Genomic DNA, 19,369 nt, shown 5'->3' with positions numbered 1-19,369 from the left:
CTGCCTGGAGAGGCCCTTGAAGCCTGCATGGAGGAGGCAGTATCTGCTAAGCTTTGGAAATGCCCCTCATTAACTTAGCAGATAGGAAGTTTTCACACCAAAGCCTCTCTATGAGCTTTGCCTAACAGGGAAAGGGACTGATAATGTTTAAGAGTCAAACAGGACAGAAACACAGAGGCTACCCTCTTCCAGGTGGTCATCTGGAGAAACCATGCTTTCCAGGGACCCTGGCTTTCTTCAAACATCTTTGGAATGCTCTTTGTGGAAATGCCTTTTGAGTTTACAGCACATTCTTTTGCACCTCCTCAGCACTGGAACATCTTGTTCCTTCAGGGATTTGATATTTGGGAACAGCCAGAAGTCACTTTGGATGAAAGTCTAGAAGATAAGAAAGAGAGTCATGCTGCATAATAGTTGATGAAATTTGGGAGAAGGTGTTTTTCTGTTTATAGGGTTCTCATCCTGGAGAGTGGATGTTTTGAGTGGATGTGTATTTTCCTGAGAGATCACGTCTTTAGCTTCCATCAGATTCCTCAAGGATTTCATGATTTAAAAAAGATTAACAACTACTGCTATAGAGTTATGAGATCACTTCTTCTGGGACCTGCAAGCTCCTCTGAAGGAAAATCATGTGGAAGGAGAGCAGAGGGCAGGTTTCAGCTGCTCCTCTAACTTGATGTGAGACCTTGATGGGTTCAAAGTTCCCAGAGCGTCAGTGTCCCCACATACAATGCAGCATCCCTGCACTAGCCCTGTGATGCAGTGGTGACTCCTTCAAGTGACAGCCCTAATTCGGATGCGTGTTAGTGCTGCTGCGCTTGTTCAGTGGGATCAGACTCCTGATGTCAGAATCAGGGATCTAGGGACAACAAAGAAGCCAAATCAGAGGAAAGGCGGGAGCTCAGAAACTAGCGAGACTTGCTGAGATTAGTACCAATGGACAGGGAAGGGCTCATCAAGAAGGGGGAGCTTGAAAAGAGGGAAGGGGGTGCTAGGGCATCACCCTTCCAGGGGCAGAAATCAGACCAGAAAGGCAGCACAGGAGTCCAGAAACAAGGTTCTGCCATAAGAGTGAAAGTTCTGTTAGAAAACTCAACCACCTGAAGGGCCAATTGGAATAATCAGAATTTAAGCAAGACATTTATTTAACAGGGACTGAATTGCAGGCAGCAGGGGACCCATTCTAGGTACAAGGTGACCTATGATCTCCTCTCTCCTTCCTTTCCTCCCTCACTTCTTCTCTTCCCTCTTTCTTCCTAGTCTCTGTGAGAGGGAAGAGATTTAGAAAAACAAAAAACACCAATGATGCTTTCTGACTTTAAGGAGCTTGCCAATTTGAGAGAAATATTTCCCACTTAGAAGTAAATAATTAAGTGCTTAGTTGGGCAGTAGAAAATAAAAATCCTAGGAGGCAATGAAGGGTAAAAAAAAGTTAGTGTGAGTGTGTGTGTGGTGGGATGGAGGGGGCTGGGGGTCCATAGTTATTCTCTGCTTTTCCACAGAAAGAAGAGAAATTTCAAAGTCACTTCCCCGAAATGGAAAAGTATGGAGGAACTCTCTGGTTTCTCCCTACTCCCAAGGGAAGGGATGACTTACCAGCTGGTGAATCTGCCCCTGCCTTTTCCCTCTATGTGTGTCCTTTCAGAGCTAGCCTGTCCACAGAACACCTGCATTCATGTCTGCCATGCGAGCGTGGCTAAGCCGGTTTTGCAGGGTAAGCAAAGATCAGGACAGGCATTTCAGGAACCCATCTTGCTGCAGGTCAGGCCACATTGTTCAGGTCAGCTTTATCAATAAACAAAAAATGATACTTTGATATCCAGTGGTCTGCCTCCTGGTCTTATTTCTCAGTCATTTCCAAACTCAGAAGGAGAAAACAAGCATGTTCCTTTTCTACCTTCCCAGCCCCCAACGCAGGGCAGAGGCCTTGGTGTCGGTCAGCCTGGAAGGAGGAGTCAGGCCCAGTGGTCACTCTGCACTGGAGCCTCAGGGACGTTTTTGTCACAGGGCTCTCAAGCCATGTGATCTGGCTACCTTGCAAACAAATTTAGTCTCCTAACTTCAAAAATACCCTCTGAATCCGCAAGACTGAACCTTGAAGAGAAAGGAGTGAATGGGGGATATCCCTGCTGTGTTCTTTTGTACAATGATCAGAGTCAGGACTAGACACATGACGTGAACTGAGGTTAGACACACAGGAAAAGCTGCTTCCACAGGTTTCTCTACTCTCTGCAGTTGTATATGCGTGTGGGCTTTCTACCTTTGGCTTAAGTGGTTTTCTCTTCTTGGAATTCCTTCTCTCCATTATTTGCACCAATCAAAATCCAAGAAGAGGCAACTTCTTCCTGAGTAATGCTGTTTCTTCCTAATTGAATACTTTTATCTTTTTTTGTCTCCTAACAAGTTCCTTGACATTCCATTCCTCTAGCTCCAGGACTGCCAAGTCCTCCACAGTCTGGTCTCCATCTCCCAGCACATCTCGACTCTTGCTTCTTACTCCAGCTGTGTCGTACAACCTGCCTCACATGCCCTTCTACCTCTTTACAACCACCTGGCAAAGTCCTTCGTCCTCTAATATCCACTCCACTCTGTTCCCCTCAGACTTCCCTGACCCCAGAAAGAATTAACTATACCTTCACTCTCATGTGACTTCATGATTAACATGGCACCTAACACACTCTACTGAATTTTTTTACTACACTTATCACCTGAACTATATTATGGGTTTTTTCATTTTGCCAGAGGGATCATGTTTATTTCATCCTTGACCCTAGAACTTAACAGACACTTCAATAAATATTGAATAAACGAATGAATGGACTAATGGTTTAGCTTGTTTACATATGTATCCCTCCCACTTTAATATAAGGTCTTTGAGGTTAGGAATATTGGGTCATTTATCTTTTATTCTTAATAGCTACCTTAGTGCCTGGCTTATAATAGGCACCAAGTAAGTATTTTTCATTGAATGGATGGATAGATGAGCAAATAAAGTCTTTTGTAATATCTCCAATCCGATATACCCTTTTCCTCCTTTGAAACCTCGAGCACTTCCTTGTGTTTCTCCTGTGGCATTTTCTTTAGCTTGCACTTATCTCCATGTCTACTGAAGAGTCAACTCCTTGAAGGCAAAAGTTGAGTCTTACTTCCCTTATTATCCACTGTGGTATCTACTGCAATGCTGGGCATATAGCAGGAGCTCAAAATGGAGCTTTTCTGAGAAAAATAAAAGTACCTGTCATTCAGAGGCTCTGTTCCAGCCATAAGATGACTAAGTACATGACCTACACACATTGGGTCATCTAACTCACCACTTCACCTCATACATGCTTAATGTTGCCAACTCCTGGGTGATGGGAAAGCAAAGTTGAAAAGACCATGTTGCTTCAATATTGTGTTAGTTGTAATTCTCTGTAGTAGTAGATGCTCAGTAAATCTAATTTTCAGGTTAACAAAGCATATGAAAGTAAAAGTGAAAGTCGCTCAGCCGTGTCTGACTCTTGGCAACCCCATGGATATACAGTCCAAGAAATTCTCCTGGCCAGAATACTGGAGTGGGTAGCCTTTCCCTTCTTCAGGGGCTCTTCCAAATCCAGGGATTGAACCCAGGTCTCCTGCATTGCAGGCAGATTCTTTACCAGCTGAGCCACAAGGGAAGCCCAAGAATACTGGAGTGGGTAGCCTATCCTTTCTCCAGCAGATCTTCCCAAACCAGGAATCAAACCGGGGTCTCCTGCATTGCAGGTAGATTTTTTACTAACCGAGCTATCAGGGAAGCCCAATAAAGCATATGAAGCCCATCAAAAATGAATGAGCCCAAGGACACAAAAGAACAGCTGAAGGATGAAAATCATATCAGCTGATAAGAATACATGGAAAGGCAGATCTGATCCATGCACTCCCCCGCAGGGCGATGGCTTAAAAAGAATTAAAAGGCATATTTTTCTTCACAAAAGGCAGAGGGAACTGGAAGAATTTCAACTTCAAAACATTAAAGTCCCTATAATTTCACCATAACTAAATAGAGAAGAGCAATCCTCAAGATGAGAAGCCATTATTAATTGTGGGGATTTTTCATCCATTTGCTTTTTCACATGGGCTTTCATTCCTCTTCCTTCCTCTCTTTCCTTTTATTTTTCCTCTCCTTTTTCTTTCTTTCTTTCAACATATTTTCACTGAGCATTAACTATGTCCTATGGTACTCATTCTTCTAAGTGCTTTATATTTATAATCTCTCATAACCCTGTCCCAATTCTGTGATGTAGTTATTAGGATCACCACTTAAAATGTGACAGAAGCTGGGGCTCAGCTTAGTTGCCTAAGGTTTCAAAGCCCATAGTTGCTGGGATCATAATTTGAAGCCATATTTCATAAACTCTGAAACTTACATGTTGTTGCTTAATTCCTACATTACAATGCTTCTTTATACAGTTCATTGGTTCTGTTCTCACATAGCTTACAGACAACTGGAAAGATAGACAGCAAATTAAATCAAGTGCAGGGTCAGAGGTTAGCAGAAGACAACATGGAACACAGAGAAGGCCATTTATGTCAGAGGGGAAGTGTGAAGGTTAGCAACGGCTCCTCGGGGGAGGAGTCACACATTGAGGACTGAAGGATAAGTGGAAGTCTACTGATGAAGCCAGGGCATCACCTAGGCAGAGGAACAGCAAGTGCAAAGACCTGGGGGTGGGAAGCAGGCCAACACATTCAAGGAACTGTGAGTATTTCTTTGGGTAAACATCTTAGTCATTGTGTTTTCAAAGCTATGTGTCTGTGTGTGTGTATATATGTGTGTTTGTGTGTAACGCGCAGTGGCTAATTGTCTTACTTTTGTCTAAAACTGCTGAAGGGTAAGGGTGAGTGGTCATTGAAATGAATTAGGGTTTTCGTGTTGGTTTCAAATGCTCTTGAGGGGACCAGTGCATTCTGATGTCCAAATGACAGAATGAAGTAGACAGTGCTATGTGCCCTGTGAAATCAGAGAGCTGTGAGCATGCACTAGGACCCTTTAGGGACTGAAAAGTCCCAAATGTGAAGGCCTATATCATGCTTTTAAAAAATTATGATTTATCATTTCCACAGAATATATAAATGTAAATCATTCTATTTTTACGTCAGTTGTAAAATCTGAAGCCAATTTAAAAATAAGTTATTTCACTAGTCACCTTGAACATTCAAGTGATACTAAGGTCTAAGTTGGCAGGTCCATGGGGATCCATTCATTCTCTCTAATTTTGTATACATTTGAAATTTTGCATAGTAGCTTAAAAAATTTAAATAGACTTTTTAAAGAGTAGATTTGGTTCATAGCAAAATGGAGTTCAAAGTAGGGAGTTCTCATCTACTCCTTGCTTACCTGCCCCCAAACACACAGTCCTGTTCCATAATTTTTAATCTAATATTTAAATCTGATGTATATCATAGATGCTTTGTTTATTTATCAAATACAGAGTATTCACCATTTGCATGGCATTTTGCTAGGTCTTAGGGCTACAACTGGAGAAGGAAATGGCAACCCACTGCAATATTCTTGCCTGGAGAGTCCCAGGGACAGAGAAGCCTGGTGGGCTGCCGTCTGTGGGGACGCACAGAGTCAGACACAACTGACACGACTTAGCAGCAGCAGCAGCAGGGCTACAACAGTGTGCAAAGCAGACATCACCCCTGCTCTTAACGTTTTTTATGAGTTTTGTCGGAGAAACAGCCATTAGAGAAATAATTTTACAAAAACTAGTTACAAACTGTAATGTGTTCTAGTGAAGTATGTGTGAAGTATGTGTTCTTGGAGAACTCCCTTACCCGGTGGTCAGGGAAGACTCTCTAAAAGGAAATCAATAGGTAAACGGATATAGGAGTGAATGAGGCAAAGATGACAGAGGAAAGTGTTTTAGGCAAAGTAATGTCTTCACAGATCTTAAGGAAAGAAGGAGCCTGGCATATTTTAGGAGCTAAAAGTTGGTGGGCAAAGACAGAGAGATGTGACTGAAGAGGCAAGTGGAAGTTAGAACACATGGACACTGTCAGCTATATTAAAGTGTAACCTTTTGTCTTTTTTACCCTGAGTGATGGGAAACTGTGGATGGAAAAACAGTGGAAACATAAGAGAAGACATGAGTGGATTTTGTGTTAAAACAAAGGCTCTGACTGCATGGTAAGGAATAGATGGGGATGGGGGTAAGAGTATACCTGGGGAGACTCGCTGAGAAACTATTGGAATAGACCCAGAGATGGTGGTGGTGATATATTAGAGAGACAGAAATGACCTGATGGCATATGTATCAGGTAAAGTCAACAAGATGTGGTGTATGCTTTAAAAAGTTAGAAGGGTGCTGGATTTCTGAGCTTGCAAAACTGGATGGATTATGGTGTATTTACTAAGATGGAAGTAGGGGGGAAGAGAAGTTCAGGAATTTAAAAGGGTTTTATATCAAGCTACTTTTTTCGTATAACCAACTCTGTGTTAGGCACCATGCTATTAATAAATGATTCACATTTGGTATCACAGAAGTTCTTACATCTGATGCAATAGGGGCGGGCAGCAAGTGGGTTGATTCCCATACTACCACAGCTCAATGCACCTTGAGACACTTGATTTACTGTCCTGTTATCATGTCAATTGCATGTTGTTTATTACCTATGCACATCCTATTGGTATATGGATATCTGAAGCTCTAACTATTGTTTCCAACTCCCTCCCCTATTATTTTTTCATGTGACTCATTAGGCAACTCCCATACCTATTTTCTTCTCTCAGTACTGTGTATACTTCATGGTAACTTGCCTAACAGGTTGATCCGGGCACTTCCTCCTCCCCCACAAGGATCAGTTTAAAGTCCTCTTGATCGGGGTAGGTGCTCACTGGCAAATGTGTTTGCAACCCGTACATGGTGGAAGTTCATGTTTGATTCATTATTGCAAATCCTCAATCCATTGAGTGTTAGTCCTCTCTGGCCTCAGGCACTGCAGTGATTTGCCCACTGTTATAAGGAGCAATCCTCACATTCCCATTTTCCATTTCAAAGCTCTTATCAGAACAGACCATGGCATCTTTCCCATCTTCTCCTTATTCTAGACGCCTCCTCTATTACCCTGAGGCCCCTTTGTTATTGGTCCTCTTGAGGAGCAACCAAGAGAGTACCAGGTGTTTTCACAGATGTTGTGCCCCATTTATCCCCACAACACTTCTCCCTAGTTCCTGTCCCCAAGCCTGGATGATAGTAGTCGTCTCACTGTTTGTAGAACTAATGAATGAACTGTGTTACTAGAAAAACAAAGAATGCCTTATTTTGAGGGAGATTCTGTTTTTTAAGATGAATTGCAATTTTTTTTAATTTTCATAAGTAACAGCTTATCTGTAACCTATTACCAATTTTAAACTATTAATTCATTTATGAGTATAATTCATTCAAATGACTTACTGTAAGTATGAACCTTATATTCTCACATGAATTATTGTTTAAATCAGAGGTAAAATGATGCCAAAACATCATTAAAAGGAAAAGTTAGGGCTTCCCTGGTGGTCCAGTGGCTAAGACTCACACTCCCAATGCAGGGGGCTAGGGTTCGATCCTTGGTCAGGAAACTAGATCCCGCATGCCGCAACTAAGACCTAGTGCAATCAAATAAATAAAGATACATTTTAAAAAGTAACAATGAAAAATGAAAAATTCAAGTTTTCCAAAACAATCCAAATTGTTCTAGCTTTGACTGTCCATTGAACATAGCGAGATGACTATTTTATGACTTCAGTACCTTTTCTCGAGTTGTACTGAACAATGTGTTTCAGACAAATGGTGCCATTTCATTGCTTTGTGCATTGTGGTAGCATTTATATTTTTAAAGTGCATGACAATCGTATTCATTAGTATTTCTGCAATGCCTTCCTGTGAGGTAGCTCGGCATTACTGAAGCCAAGCAGAAAAGTTAAGTGTGCACTTATTGGGAAGATGCTGATAGGATCCAAATGAAATGTCAATGGACACTACTGCACACCATTCAAAATGGCACAGTCTGTCTAGATATCGATATGTTTCAGCAGAACTATCAAAACCTCTTTCCATATCATTTGAATTTCCAACCTGAGAAGTGAATCCTAATTTTGAAGGAAATAAGTGATTATTATATTAGATCTTATTCTAAGTGTTAAGGTTTATGTTACTATTTAAAACTTAAGTCCACAGCAATTTAACTTTATGAAGACAATGTTTAAATCAGTATTTCAGCTGTAAGAACTCACTTGTTGACCAGAGCTATTTTGTAAGAGTCAGGTTAAAGTTAAGAATCTCTTGTGGCAGAGAATCTGAATTATTCAATGAGATGGTTTCAAGATACCCTCAAATTGCCTGGAATTTACCATCTTAAAGATCAAATTTTAGTTAATTAGCCAAAAACCATTCACCTATCATGACCTATATTCAGACCAGCACACTCCAAGAATCTGTTCTGATGGAAGGGAGAGCTCCAGTCCATAACAGACTGAGAGAAAGATAGGGCAAACACAAAGAAGTAAAGTGAAATTCTTAGTAGCAGATAGGGATTGTTTCGCCTGCATGGAACAGAAAACTGAGGACAAAAGGCTTAATCAAATACAGGTTTCTTACTCTTGTGAGCACTTGGTGTTGTATGGAGGCTCCACAATGCCATCAGGTACTCAGACTCCCTCTGTCTTTTTGCTTCACCAGAATCCACATACCTGTCAAGGCAGGGACCCTACATCTGGCCTCTCACCCTTGTTTTAGACAAAAAGGGGAAGGAGAAGGAGGAAGGGGAGGAAGAAGAGAAAGGGAACAGCACAGGTATCAAGAAAACAAGACTTTCCAGTAACTGCTCAGAAGACTCCCCAGAAGATCCCCAAGTAGCCTCACTCTACCCTCACCCCAACCCTGCCCCCAAGGCAGCTGCATGGGAGATAGAGAGTAATGTGTTTGTTTTTTCAAAAACTGGGCATGCTGCCATCCCAAACAAACTGATGTTCTGGTAATAACAAAAAGAGGGTGAATGGATATGAGACAGGAACTAGCAATATCCACCATGCCAGTTGTTTTTAACAGGAATTACAGAGACACTTAAGTGTATGATGCAGAGAAAGGAAATGCTGAGTGGTAATAAGAACAATTGGAGGAAGATGCTAGAAAGGTTTCGTGGAGATTACTACGCCTTCAGGCAGCCTCTTTAGGTTGTTATAAGATTTAAATTTTAAATTCCCCCAAGTATACATAAGGAGTTGTATTTAAGAATGTTCATTCATTCCAGAATTATTTGTAACAGCCAAAATTTGGAAAAAATCTAAATGTCCATCAACAGAAGAATAAATTTAGGTTTGTAAAAGTATGAAATACTTTACAACAGTTAAATAAAATTTGACAAAGCTCCATTGTAGGTATTTGTTATATTCATTTTGTTTTTCTGTATGGGATTGAAATATTTCATAATTTTATAAATTAGCAAAATAAAATAAAAGTTGGGCAGTGTTTCTCAACATGTGGCCCACAAATGCCCTGCACCAAAATCACTGAACATATATGTTAAAATACAGATTGCTGGGGGCCCCTCCCCTAGTACCAGAAACTCCAGGCCCAGGCCCAAAAGTCTGTATCTGAAAAAAGACACCAGATGAGGACCATTGGCACAGGGTTTGGGTGAGAAAACAAGTTTAGGGAAATAAGGAAGACCTCTGGGCTGGAGATGTGACTCATAGAGAGCATAGAGGTGGACTGAAACTGCTGTACTCTCAGAGGCTCAAGTGGAACACATCAGTTGCCACCCGTCCACACAAGCAAGGAGGGGAGTTCAGTGGTGAGCAGGACCTGATAGTTAGGACTAACCTGTGAGCAATGGAGAATCCAAACATCAGTAATGCAGGACTTGCATTTCCTGCTCACGGGGAAGGAGTCTGGAGGCAGTCAGTGCAGAGTGGGTGCAGCTCTCCACGACACCCGGAACTCAGGCTCATTCTCTGCTGCTGCTGTGCTATGCCTGGCATGTCACACCTGCCTCACGCACTAAGGTGACTGTTGAGTTTCAGCCACCATGACTACACTGCAACCAACAGGAAGGAGGAAAACGAGAAGTGGATACATCCTCTCCCTTTAAGAATTCTTCCTGGAAATAGCACAAAACGTTTCTGCTCACATCCAGAGTGTAGTCTCATGGCCATCCATAGCTGGAAGGGAGACTTGGACATGTTGTCTTTATTCCATGGCCAGGTACCCACTAAAGATGGGGAGGGGAGGCTCTGTCACAGGGAGAAAGGGGTAGAATGGATAAAGTCCAGCTGAAAAGACTCTGGAAGCTGCTGTGAAGCCTGTAAGATGAGCTGTACTGGTCAGGTGATTTCTGGGGGTAGCTCACAGGCTAGATTTTTGCTCTTCAAAGCATAGTCCTCAGGCCAGCAGCATTAATGTCACCTGGAAACTGTTACAAATGCAAACTCAGGCCCCACTCCAGCCCTGTGAATCAGAATCTGCATTTTAACTTTCTGCCCAGCACTGAGCTAAAAGATGTCAAAGAAAGGTCAGAAACTGGGGAGACTTGTAGCATAGGACAGGAACTAGAACTGATAAAATGGTGACTTGGCTCCCATAAGGTGGAAAGCCCCCAGTGGAAGTGAATGTGGAGACAGGCTAGAGAGCTGAAGGTTCAGACGACTCAGGGATGTGAATCGGAGAGACTGTCAGCAAAGGAGAATGAGGAAGGGGAAGAGAAGAGATGCTTGAGAAACTTGGAAAGAACGTGGCTCTGAAAACACACTTTAAAAGAGTATCAGTGAAATACAGATTCAAATGCCCCGTACTGCGGATTACGCAGCCCTTAATCCTTGTAACACCCCTGAGTGGCAGGAACTTTGATTCCCATTGGAGGTAATGAAACTGAGCTTGGGAACTGTTGACTTGTCAAGGTCACACAACTAGACATTAACATAGCTTACAGGAATACTTTGTAGAGACCAGGCCAGTTTCCAAAGCACTATTATATGCATTATCTAATTTAATCCTCACAATTACTCTCTGAAGAAGACAGAAAGTGGTTGCTATTTTAATTTTGCAACTAAGGGACTCTAGGTCTTTGATTCTTGGTCTAATTTTTTTTCATTTTTTTCCCCTGGTTTTCTTACATATGATGATAATGAAGAAGGGACGGGAGTGAGGGGGTTCACCAGACCTGAATTTACCTGTATGAGAGTTTAACCCCATGACAGGAATATAGTAGACCTTCCCATGTAACTAATATTGTTATTATAATTATGATTGGGTTTGTTCAAGAAGAAAGCAGTATTACAAAAGTAGCTTATTGGAATGAGGAGTACAGATATGGAGTGGGGAATTGAAGCTATTGTGTCAGCAACAAAGGAAGGAATTCTAAATAACCGAGCAGAGCAGGGACTTTGGAGCCAGCTCTGCTGCTCACGAGCATGGTAATGTTGGACAAATTCTTTTACATCCGCTTGCTTGCACTTCCTCATTCTCAAGACTGAGAGAAATAAGACTTTATTGGGGAATATGAGGATTAAATGTGATAGAGTATGTAAATAAGCCCAACACTGGGAAGAAAACAAATGTTCAACAATTATAGCTATTATTAAGTCTGGTTATGGATGGAATGAGGTGGAAGTTAAAACAGTAGCAGGTTCAAGTGGTCACTAAAGTAGGAATAAAATAACCTACATTAACTGTTTTTAATGTTTATCAGTTTATAGACTTCATAGCAACTTTAATTTTTTAAAAAAAAGGATACTCCATCTTCCTCAGGCCCACAGTCTTTAAACACTGGGTACAATTAATTTGCTTTCTGATGATGCTGTGTTTACGACTGATGCTTCTAAGTTGTATATTTTTAAATTCCTGTATTTCCCACAAATGTATTTTGTAATTCTGAATTTGTCAAATGAATACAAAACAAGTCATCACAGCTCTTTACCTTAAATGCTCATGAAGTAAAAGAAGGGAAAATGCCAACGAACTCTGAGATTGTCTCATGAGAATCTTTGGCACAGCTTATGAAGATGACAGATGTTCTGCTTCCTAGAACCTTTTTGTTCCACCCTGGAAATCTATATTTTCCTTTAGTATATCGATTTTTTGTTATAGAGCAGAATGGCTATTAAATATCTCTATTTGGGAGCTGAAGTTGCCAGAATGTGAGAGGGGAAAATGCATCAGTACTTAAAGGAGGGTTGATGGGATGGGTGGAGAAGGACTCAAGAGAAGGTTGTCTGCATCTGGGAAATTATTTACAATTTGACTTAAGGATAAAGAGACTTGCCAAAGGAAGAAAGAGGAGGGAGCAAATAAAAAAAGCATCCAATCACAGGTAAACCTTTTAATGGATGAGAAAGATACTTTAATAAATAAGAAAGCACTTTCCCCAGTGGCCAGCTAGCTCACCATCTCTCTCTTTGGATTGTAGCACAGTGGAAAAATTCAGTGTAACTAATTATGAAATAAAAGATAGTGAACCAGCTGATGCTACTGATTTCTCCTTTGGGGTGAGGTTAGATATTCACTACTGAAATATAGCTAGAAATTGAGATGACTGATTATGAATAATGTCCTAATAATGGTTTCTCAGCAATAGGAATAACATTTCTGTAGTTTATATTTCAAAACATGCTCACCTGCAATGTCTCATTTATCTTATAAATAACCCTGTGAGGTAAATGTCATTTTATACTTAAGAAAATTGAGGTTTAGAGAAGGTAACCAACAGCAGTATCCATACAAGAGTCTGTCAGACTACCTTTCTCTGGCTCCTCCAATAAATTTCAGTTTACAGCTACAGTTCCCACCAAAGGTTTGGGATGGGGGGGACCCATCTCTGCCGAGCATTTCCTAGGTTTTAATAATTTTTTTTTGCTCCAGGTCAATTCCATGGCCCTTGACAATTCTCAAAGGCCTTCCAAGCCCACCTGAGGTTGCTTGGAGGACCTGCAATGAGGCCAGGTGCTTCAAGAGGGACAGAGCAGTGCAATTCTGCCAGCAGCCACACTACAGCTTCCCTGGGCTTTGCAGGACCCTATGTCCTTGGTGCCTCCCCGTTTCCCTGCAGTTCACCCCTCCTACAGCACCCTCTCATCTGATTCCCTACACCCACTAGGCTGCCCTCTATGGTCATCCTAAGCATCCCATCCCTCAAAAGCCTTACTTCTACCTCCTTCCGGACATTTCAGCCAGTGTTTGGAGAGCACTCATTTATCACAAATTACCTTCTCCTTAAGAGAATTTCCAACACAGGGAACAAAGGACCCAGGGGTGGGGTCTCCCTTAACCATAACAATATACACTTCTTCATCTGTGGGCAGAGAGCCTCCAGACTTGAAGCAACTTCTCCACTTCCTCCTCTAATAACTTCCTGGTCTGTGGAAACCTCTTCTATCACCAGTGGTCAATGAGCTTAATATTGGGTCTACATGAAGAAGAGAGGAAGCAGCCTTGCCTCAGTTTGGCAGTGCAAAGTAAAGCCAATTTCAGCTAAACATACTTGGATAGCTCCTTCAATTTCCAAGGGTACCTCATATTTCTTGATTAGCTTAGGCTCTAAATACCAGCTTCTTCAGAATTATTCTTTTTGAGGACTGTTTTGATCTGTACATTGTGTCTCCCAAATGTTTCAGTTCAGTTCAGTTCAGCTCAGTCGCTGAGTCAAGTCCGACTCTCTGCAACCCCAGGGACTGCAGCACGCCAGGCCTCCCTGTCTATCACCAACTCCCAGAGTTTACTCAAACTCATGTCCATTGAGTCGGTGATGCCATCCAACCATCTCATCCTCTGTCGCCCCCTTCTCCTCCCACCTTCAATTTTTCCCAACATCAGGGTCTTTTCAAATGGGTCAGTTCTTCACATCAGGTGGCCAAAGTATTGAAGTTTCACCTTCAGCATAGTCCTTCCAATGAATATTCAGGACTGATCTCCTTTAGGATGGACTGGCTGGATCTTGCAATCCAAGGGACTCTCAAGAGTCTTCTCTGACACATTTCAAAAGCATCAATTCTTTGGCGCTCAGCTTTCTTTATAGTCCAACTCTCACATCCATACACGACTACTGGAAAAACCATAGCCTTGACTAGACAAATCTTTGTTGGCAAAGTAATGTCTCTGCTTTCTAATATGCTGTGTAGGTTGGTCATAACTTTCCTTCCAAGGAGCAAGCATCTTTTAATTTCATGGCTGCAGTCACCATCTGCAGTGATTTTGGAGTCCAAAAAAATAAAGTCTGTCACTGTTTCCCCATCTATTTGCCATGAAGTGATGGGACCAAATGCCATGATCTTAGTTTTCTGAATGTTGAATTTTGAGCCAACTGTTTAACTCTCCTCTTTCACTTTCATCAAGAGGCTCTTTAGTTCTTCTTCACTGTCTGCCATAAGGGTGGTGTTATCTGCATATCTGAGGTTATTGCTATTTCTCCTGGCAATCGTGATTCCAGCTTCATTCAGTCCAGTATTTTTCATGATGTACTCTGCATATAAGTTTAAATGTTTAACTCAATTTAATATCCACACAAAGTTTATCAAAGTGTTCTCATATGTAGCAAACGTTGTTGAAACTTCAGGGAAAGGGAAGGTTATGTTACAACACCCAATCAATTTTAAATTTAGTATCAGTCATCCCTATACTTTATATGTCCTTTGACCACATCCACATTTGAGGATTCAGCCTTCTGTCAGCATCCTCAATCCTCCTCTCTCTTCCCCTTCCATACTATTCTCCGCAGTCCCCCCCTTCAGATTGCCTGAGATTCCAATTTCTTCTTGTTCCATTACACAGACAAATCTATTATTTTCTTTCCAGTCCACTACTTTAAAAAAAAAAAAGAAAAGAAAACCTGGCTAAACCCTCAAAACCACCACCTCAAGTCACATAAATACCTTGCTGAAGATGGGAAATCATCCTTTTCAAGGACTTCGTTAAATTATTGGCCAAAGATTAAACTCATCCTTGCTCTGTGTTTGTATGGAGATGAGAAACAGTGAGAGGATGGTTACTAAACATACATTATCTCAGTAAGTTCTCATAGCAATGCTACAAGGTAGGTCTGATTCTTCTCACTTCATAACTGGGAAAACTGAGGCTCAGAGAAGTTAAGGAATATACTAAAAATGATCTAGCTGGGAGGAGAGAAGCAGAGTCAAAACTATGTGAGTTTGACTCAGAATCCCTTGCAGTTGTCACTGCACCACATTGCCTCATATATGGTACTTGGCCTTGGGAATGTAGAGTGTACCAAGGTGGTGGCCAAGGTCAGAGGAGCCAAATGCAGCTCCTCTACAGGCCCTTCATCTTGGATAAACCCTAAGCTCCTGACTGTCATCTTACAGTAAGTGTCCATGTCTGCATGGATGGTGCCCAGAACTGAGCTCAGCTTTTCAGGTAACCTGTGGCCACCACACAGGAGAGAAGGACCCTTCACTTCATTCTTAACCCTGGATTTCTAGTCACACAACTTGGGGTCCCTTTGGCTCCTTGAATCCACATTCATTGCTGATTTATCCTGAGTTTTCAGCCAAGAGAAACCCATAGAACAAAGGACCTCCTTGAGCTTTGGAATCAGTCGCAGGGTGAATCCTTGCTTCACCGCTTCCTGTGAGAACTTGGGCAACTCTCTTTTTAAGGTCCCAGTTTCCTTGGTTGCTCAAAAAGAGACAATATTATTCACCTAATAAGGCTGTTAAAAGAATTAATGAATCCATGCATGAAAGGTGCTAATGCATTACCTGGAACATTATAAAGTTCAATAAATATCAGTTATAATAATAATAATTATAAATGTCTATCTCCAATCAAATCTGTTCTCAGCACTTCTCCACACTGCCACCTCCATGTGTGCCTGAGTACACACATATAAACACACACACACACACACACACACACACTCCTAAAGCAGAAGGCCTGGTCTTAGGAACCCCAGATTTCGTTTTATCACATGCTAGTTGTGTGACCTTGGGCCAGATGTTCAACCTCTCTTAGCTTGTTTCTTCCTTTGCAAAATGGAAACCATTACGTTGTACTCATTAAATTCACAGTATTTTTATAGAGGTTACATAAGGTAAAGATATAAAGGAGCTCTATACTTATTGGTACTTTATTTCCATCCTCCACATAAAGTATGTCAGTAGTTTTTTTTTTTAACTAAGAGCTGGACTTTATACTAATCTCTGTTAAAATGTATAGACTCATTTAGGGTTTATCAGATTAATACTGTTTTAATGGTTTCTCTATGTTCCGCCTTCACTTTTTTTTCCTGTGATACATTTATCTGCTCATGAGTTTTAAAAATCTATTCACATTAAAACAAAAGCAAAAGACCCCTCTGGGGCTTCCCAAGTGGCACAGTGGTAAAGAATCTGCCTGTCAATGCAGGAGACACTGGTTTGGTACTTGGGTTGGGATGATCCCCTAGAGGAAGAAATGGCAACCCATTCCAGTATTCTTTCCTGAAAGATTCAAGGACAGAGAAGCCTGGCAGGTTACAGTCCATGGGGTCACCAAGAGTCAGACACAACTGAGCAACTGAGCACACACACACACATAAAACCCCTATCCCTGCTAGTCACAAATTTTCTTTTATTCATTAAGAGAATAAACTAGCTGCATTATACACGGTGCTGGAGGCAGAGGCAGAGTCAAAGAAAGGTAATTAGGGGGAAGTGCTCTCACGTCTATTAGTACATAGAGGAAATGATCTATGTACTTAACCTTAAATGTCATGTCTTGAGACAGTTACACAACCTTTCAAGAAACCTAGAAAACCTCAAAATGTCCAGTCATGGAACAATCTTGTAACTCTGATGGTAATTCTCTTTAACAGCATTCCCTGCTGGTCCGATCTGAAATGGAGGAGACATGACATTAGGGAATTGAAAATCTTAGGACTCCTCACCTAAACTTTAATGTTGCAGAGCCAGGGGGACCATGAGGGCTAACCCTTACATCTTACAGGAGAAGATACCCATCCTGGAGAGAGAAACGGGCTTATTTTAAATCACTCCGGTCGGTGGCAGAGCCTGGACAAACCCTGGTTGGCCATCACTCTTTTGGGGTTGTACCAAATACAGGAACCAGAGGAAGGAAGCAAGGGGATCAGACCACAGGAAGAAAAGAAATGGGTGTTTGGTTTTTGTTTTTTGGGTTTTTTTTTTTTTTTTTTTTGCACACATCTGGTTCTTATTTTATATCCTAGATCATGTTCCCAGCTCCTAAGTCTGTGGGATGTCACAGATGGAAGATCCCTGAAGCAGACGAGACAACAAGGACCCCTGAAAACCGTCGACGAGATTGTGTGATTGGGAACTGAAAACCTCCTTAGATGATTAAAAGCATTTCTGCAACTGCGGTTTCTGAGCTCGAAGTCTTTCCCTCCCCCAGCGCAGCGCACGCCCCGCCCGGTGCCCGGTAGTAACCCCGAGACTCGCGGCGGCCTCGGCCGTCTTCAACGTAGCCATTTGAGAAATGGAAAAAAAAAAGAATGTGCTCCTTTTCACTTCAAACCTGTTGTTAGGTTCGGTCCCCTTCCTGGCAGAACTGGGAACATTAACTTTGTGCCTCTGTGGCTTTTCCGCGGGCGTGTGCTCCATTCGGAAGCCTTTCCTTTCCTGACCGCGTTTTGAGGAAAACGATGAACTGAGAGGGCAGAGCTGAATCGGGACCAGTTGTAGAAGAAGGTGGAACGTGAAGATATCTGATAGGAGGTGGATGAGAAGTTAAGAAGAGTCCGCCGAGGCAGGGCGATGCGTGAGGGGTGACAGCTCAGAGGGCCTCGGTCGCCACCATCCCCCTTCCCTAGTCTGAGATTGTGCCTACCCCCTTACAGACCCAGATATTAGCGCACATCCGCAAAGCCCATACCCTTCATTTCAGAAGGGAACGGAAACCAACAGATAATAAACGCTCGGGCCACCCCACTGCGACTGGGAGCGAGCTGTGCGCAGGCGCACTGGGTTCCGCGTTTGCCCTCGAGTTACCCAGCGCGGCTAGCCGGCCGAACTAGGTGAAAGGTAACTAGCAGACGCTGCTCCGGGCCGCGGCCCCGGCGCGCGTGTGCTGGCAGACCGGCGGGCGCGGGCCTGGTAGCAGCGATTTCTCCAAGTCTGCACGTCAGGGAGCTGCGGGTGTGGCAGGGAGCGGCGCAAGAGGCAGTGGGGCGGCCGGGCATCGAGCAGATTTGGAAAATGCTTGTCGCTCAGTCTGGCATGGGGAAATGAGTTCCAGGCATGGTGCAGGGGAGAAAACCACCGCCTGAGAGCCATGCGTGTGGTGGACACCGTGCTGGGCGTTATTTTCAATCTTGCATTCGAACAGACAAGGTAGCCTCCTATTTACAAAAGAGGAAACTGAGGTACAGCGAGTTCTTGTAATTTGCTCAAGGTCATCCAATCAATAAAGGGTAGTTTCCACAGATGGTCACTGGTCTTCAGTGAGGTTTTTTTGGCCATAGTACTAATAACCATTGTGTTAGAGCATTTTACAAGGCATCCTCCTGGTTCCATCCTTACCTGAAACGTACCCTTTTGCATATGGGGAAACTGACTTAAAAAAAAAAAAAATGTCTGCGATCACACAGAGACCAGCAGAGTTGAGATTGTGTGTCCCATTTCAGAGGGATAAAAACCTCAAGGTCAGGTTCCCCCACCCACTGCCCCAGAGACCTATGTGAGAGCTTCAATCTCTATGGGATGAGCTGACCAGGCATGAGGAAGACAAAGATGTTTTCATCATTGGAGGTTTCCACTGATTACAGTCTCCATTACAGAAGTATAAAGTGACCCTCCCACCCCTTCTAGGAGATATATGTCTTGTTAGCTCATCCAGTGGGAGAAGGATATGGCAACCCACTCCAGTATTCTTGCCTAGAGAATCCCATGGACAGAGGAGCCTGGTGGGCTGCTGTCCACTGGGTGTCACACAGAGTCGGACACGACTGAAATGACTTAGCATGCATGCATGCATTGGAGAAGGAAATGGCAACCCACTCCAGTATTCTTGCCTGGAGAATTCCAGGGATGGAGGAGCCTGGTGGGCTGCTGCCTGTGGGGTCGCACAGAGTCGGACACAACTGAAGTGACATAGCAGCAGCAGCAGCAGCTCATCCAAGGCAAGGACAAACATTGTTGAATACGGTGTTTACTGGGTGAGTTTATAAGTGACTGAACACATTTTCAACCCCAGACTAGACCAGAGGGAAGTTGCAATAGTGTCTGGCAGTAGGTGAAGGGACTGTTTTCCTGTGACTTCCCAGATGAGCGCTCTTGCTTTCATTCAACACACATACTGAGCCTGAGCACCCACACTGCTGTACACACAGGTGGAAAACAGGATGGGAGCTTCAAAGGGCAGGAATGCCTTGCTTTCCTGAAAATTCCATTCTGAGTCCT

General features: G+C 42.7%; 2 long non-coding RNA genes across 3 annotated transcripts; one reads left to right on the top strand and one right to left on the bottom strand.

The window, feature by feature from the left end:
- Positions 1–4,596: 4,596 nt before the first annotated feature.
- LOC110122093 (uncharacterized) lies at positions 4,597–17,331 on the top strand. Of its 2 annotated transcripts, none has more exons than XR_002309122.2 (3): positions 4,597–4,720; positions 6,067–6,154; positions 17,179–17,331. It is a non-coding gene; the product is annotated as an uncharacterized lncRNA (long non-coding RNA). The 2 variants fall into 2 exon arrangements; XR_002309123.2 differs by lacking the exon at positions 17,179–17,331 and adding an exon at positions 8,685–9,372.
- Positions 16,541–17,940, bottom strand: LOC139032356 (uncharacterized). Its single transcript, XR_011484860.1, has 2 exons — positions 17,487–17,940; positions 16,541–16,825 (listed from the first exon to the last, which is right to left on the bottom strand). It is a non-coding gene; the product is annotated as an uncharacterized lncRNA (long non-coding RNA).
- Between the last annotated feature and the right edge of the window lie 1,429 nt (positions 17,941–19,369).

Source organism: Odocoileus virginianus, chromosome 31 (genome assembly GCF_023699985.2).
Source record: "Odocoileus virginianus isolate 20LAN1187 ecotype Illinois chromosome 31, Ovbor_1.2, whole genome shotgun sequence".
Classification (NCBI taxonomy): Eukaryota; Metazoa; Chordata; class Mammalia; order Artiodactyla; family Cervidae; genus Odocoileus; species Odocoileus virginianus.
The sequence above is the reverse complement of the archived record's forward strand: the minus strand, read 5'-3'. Positions and strand labels throughout refer to the sequence as shown.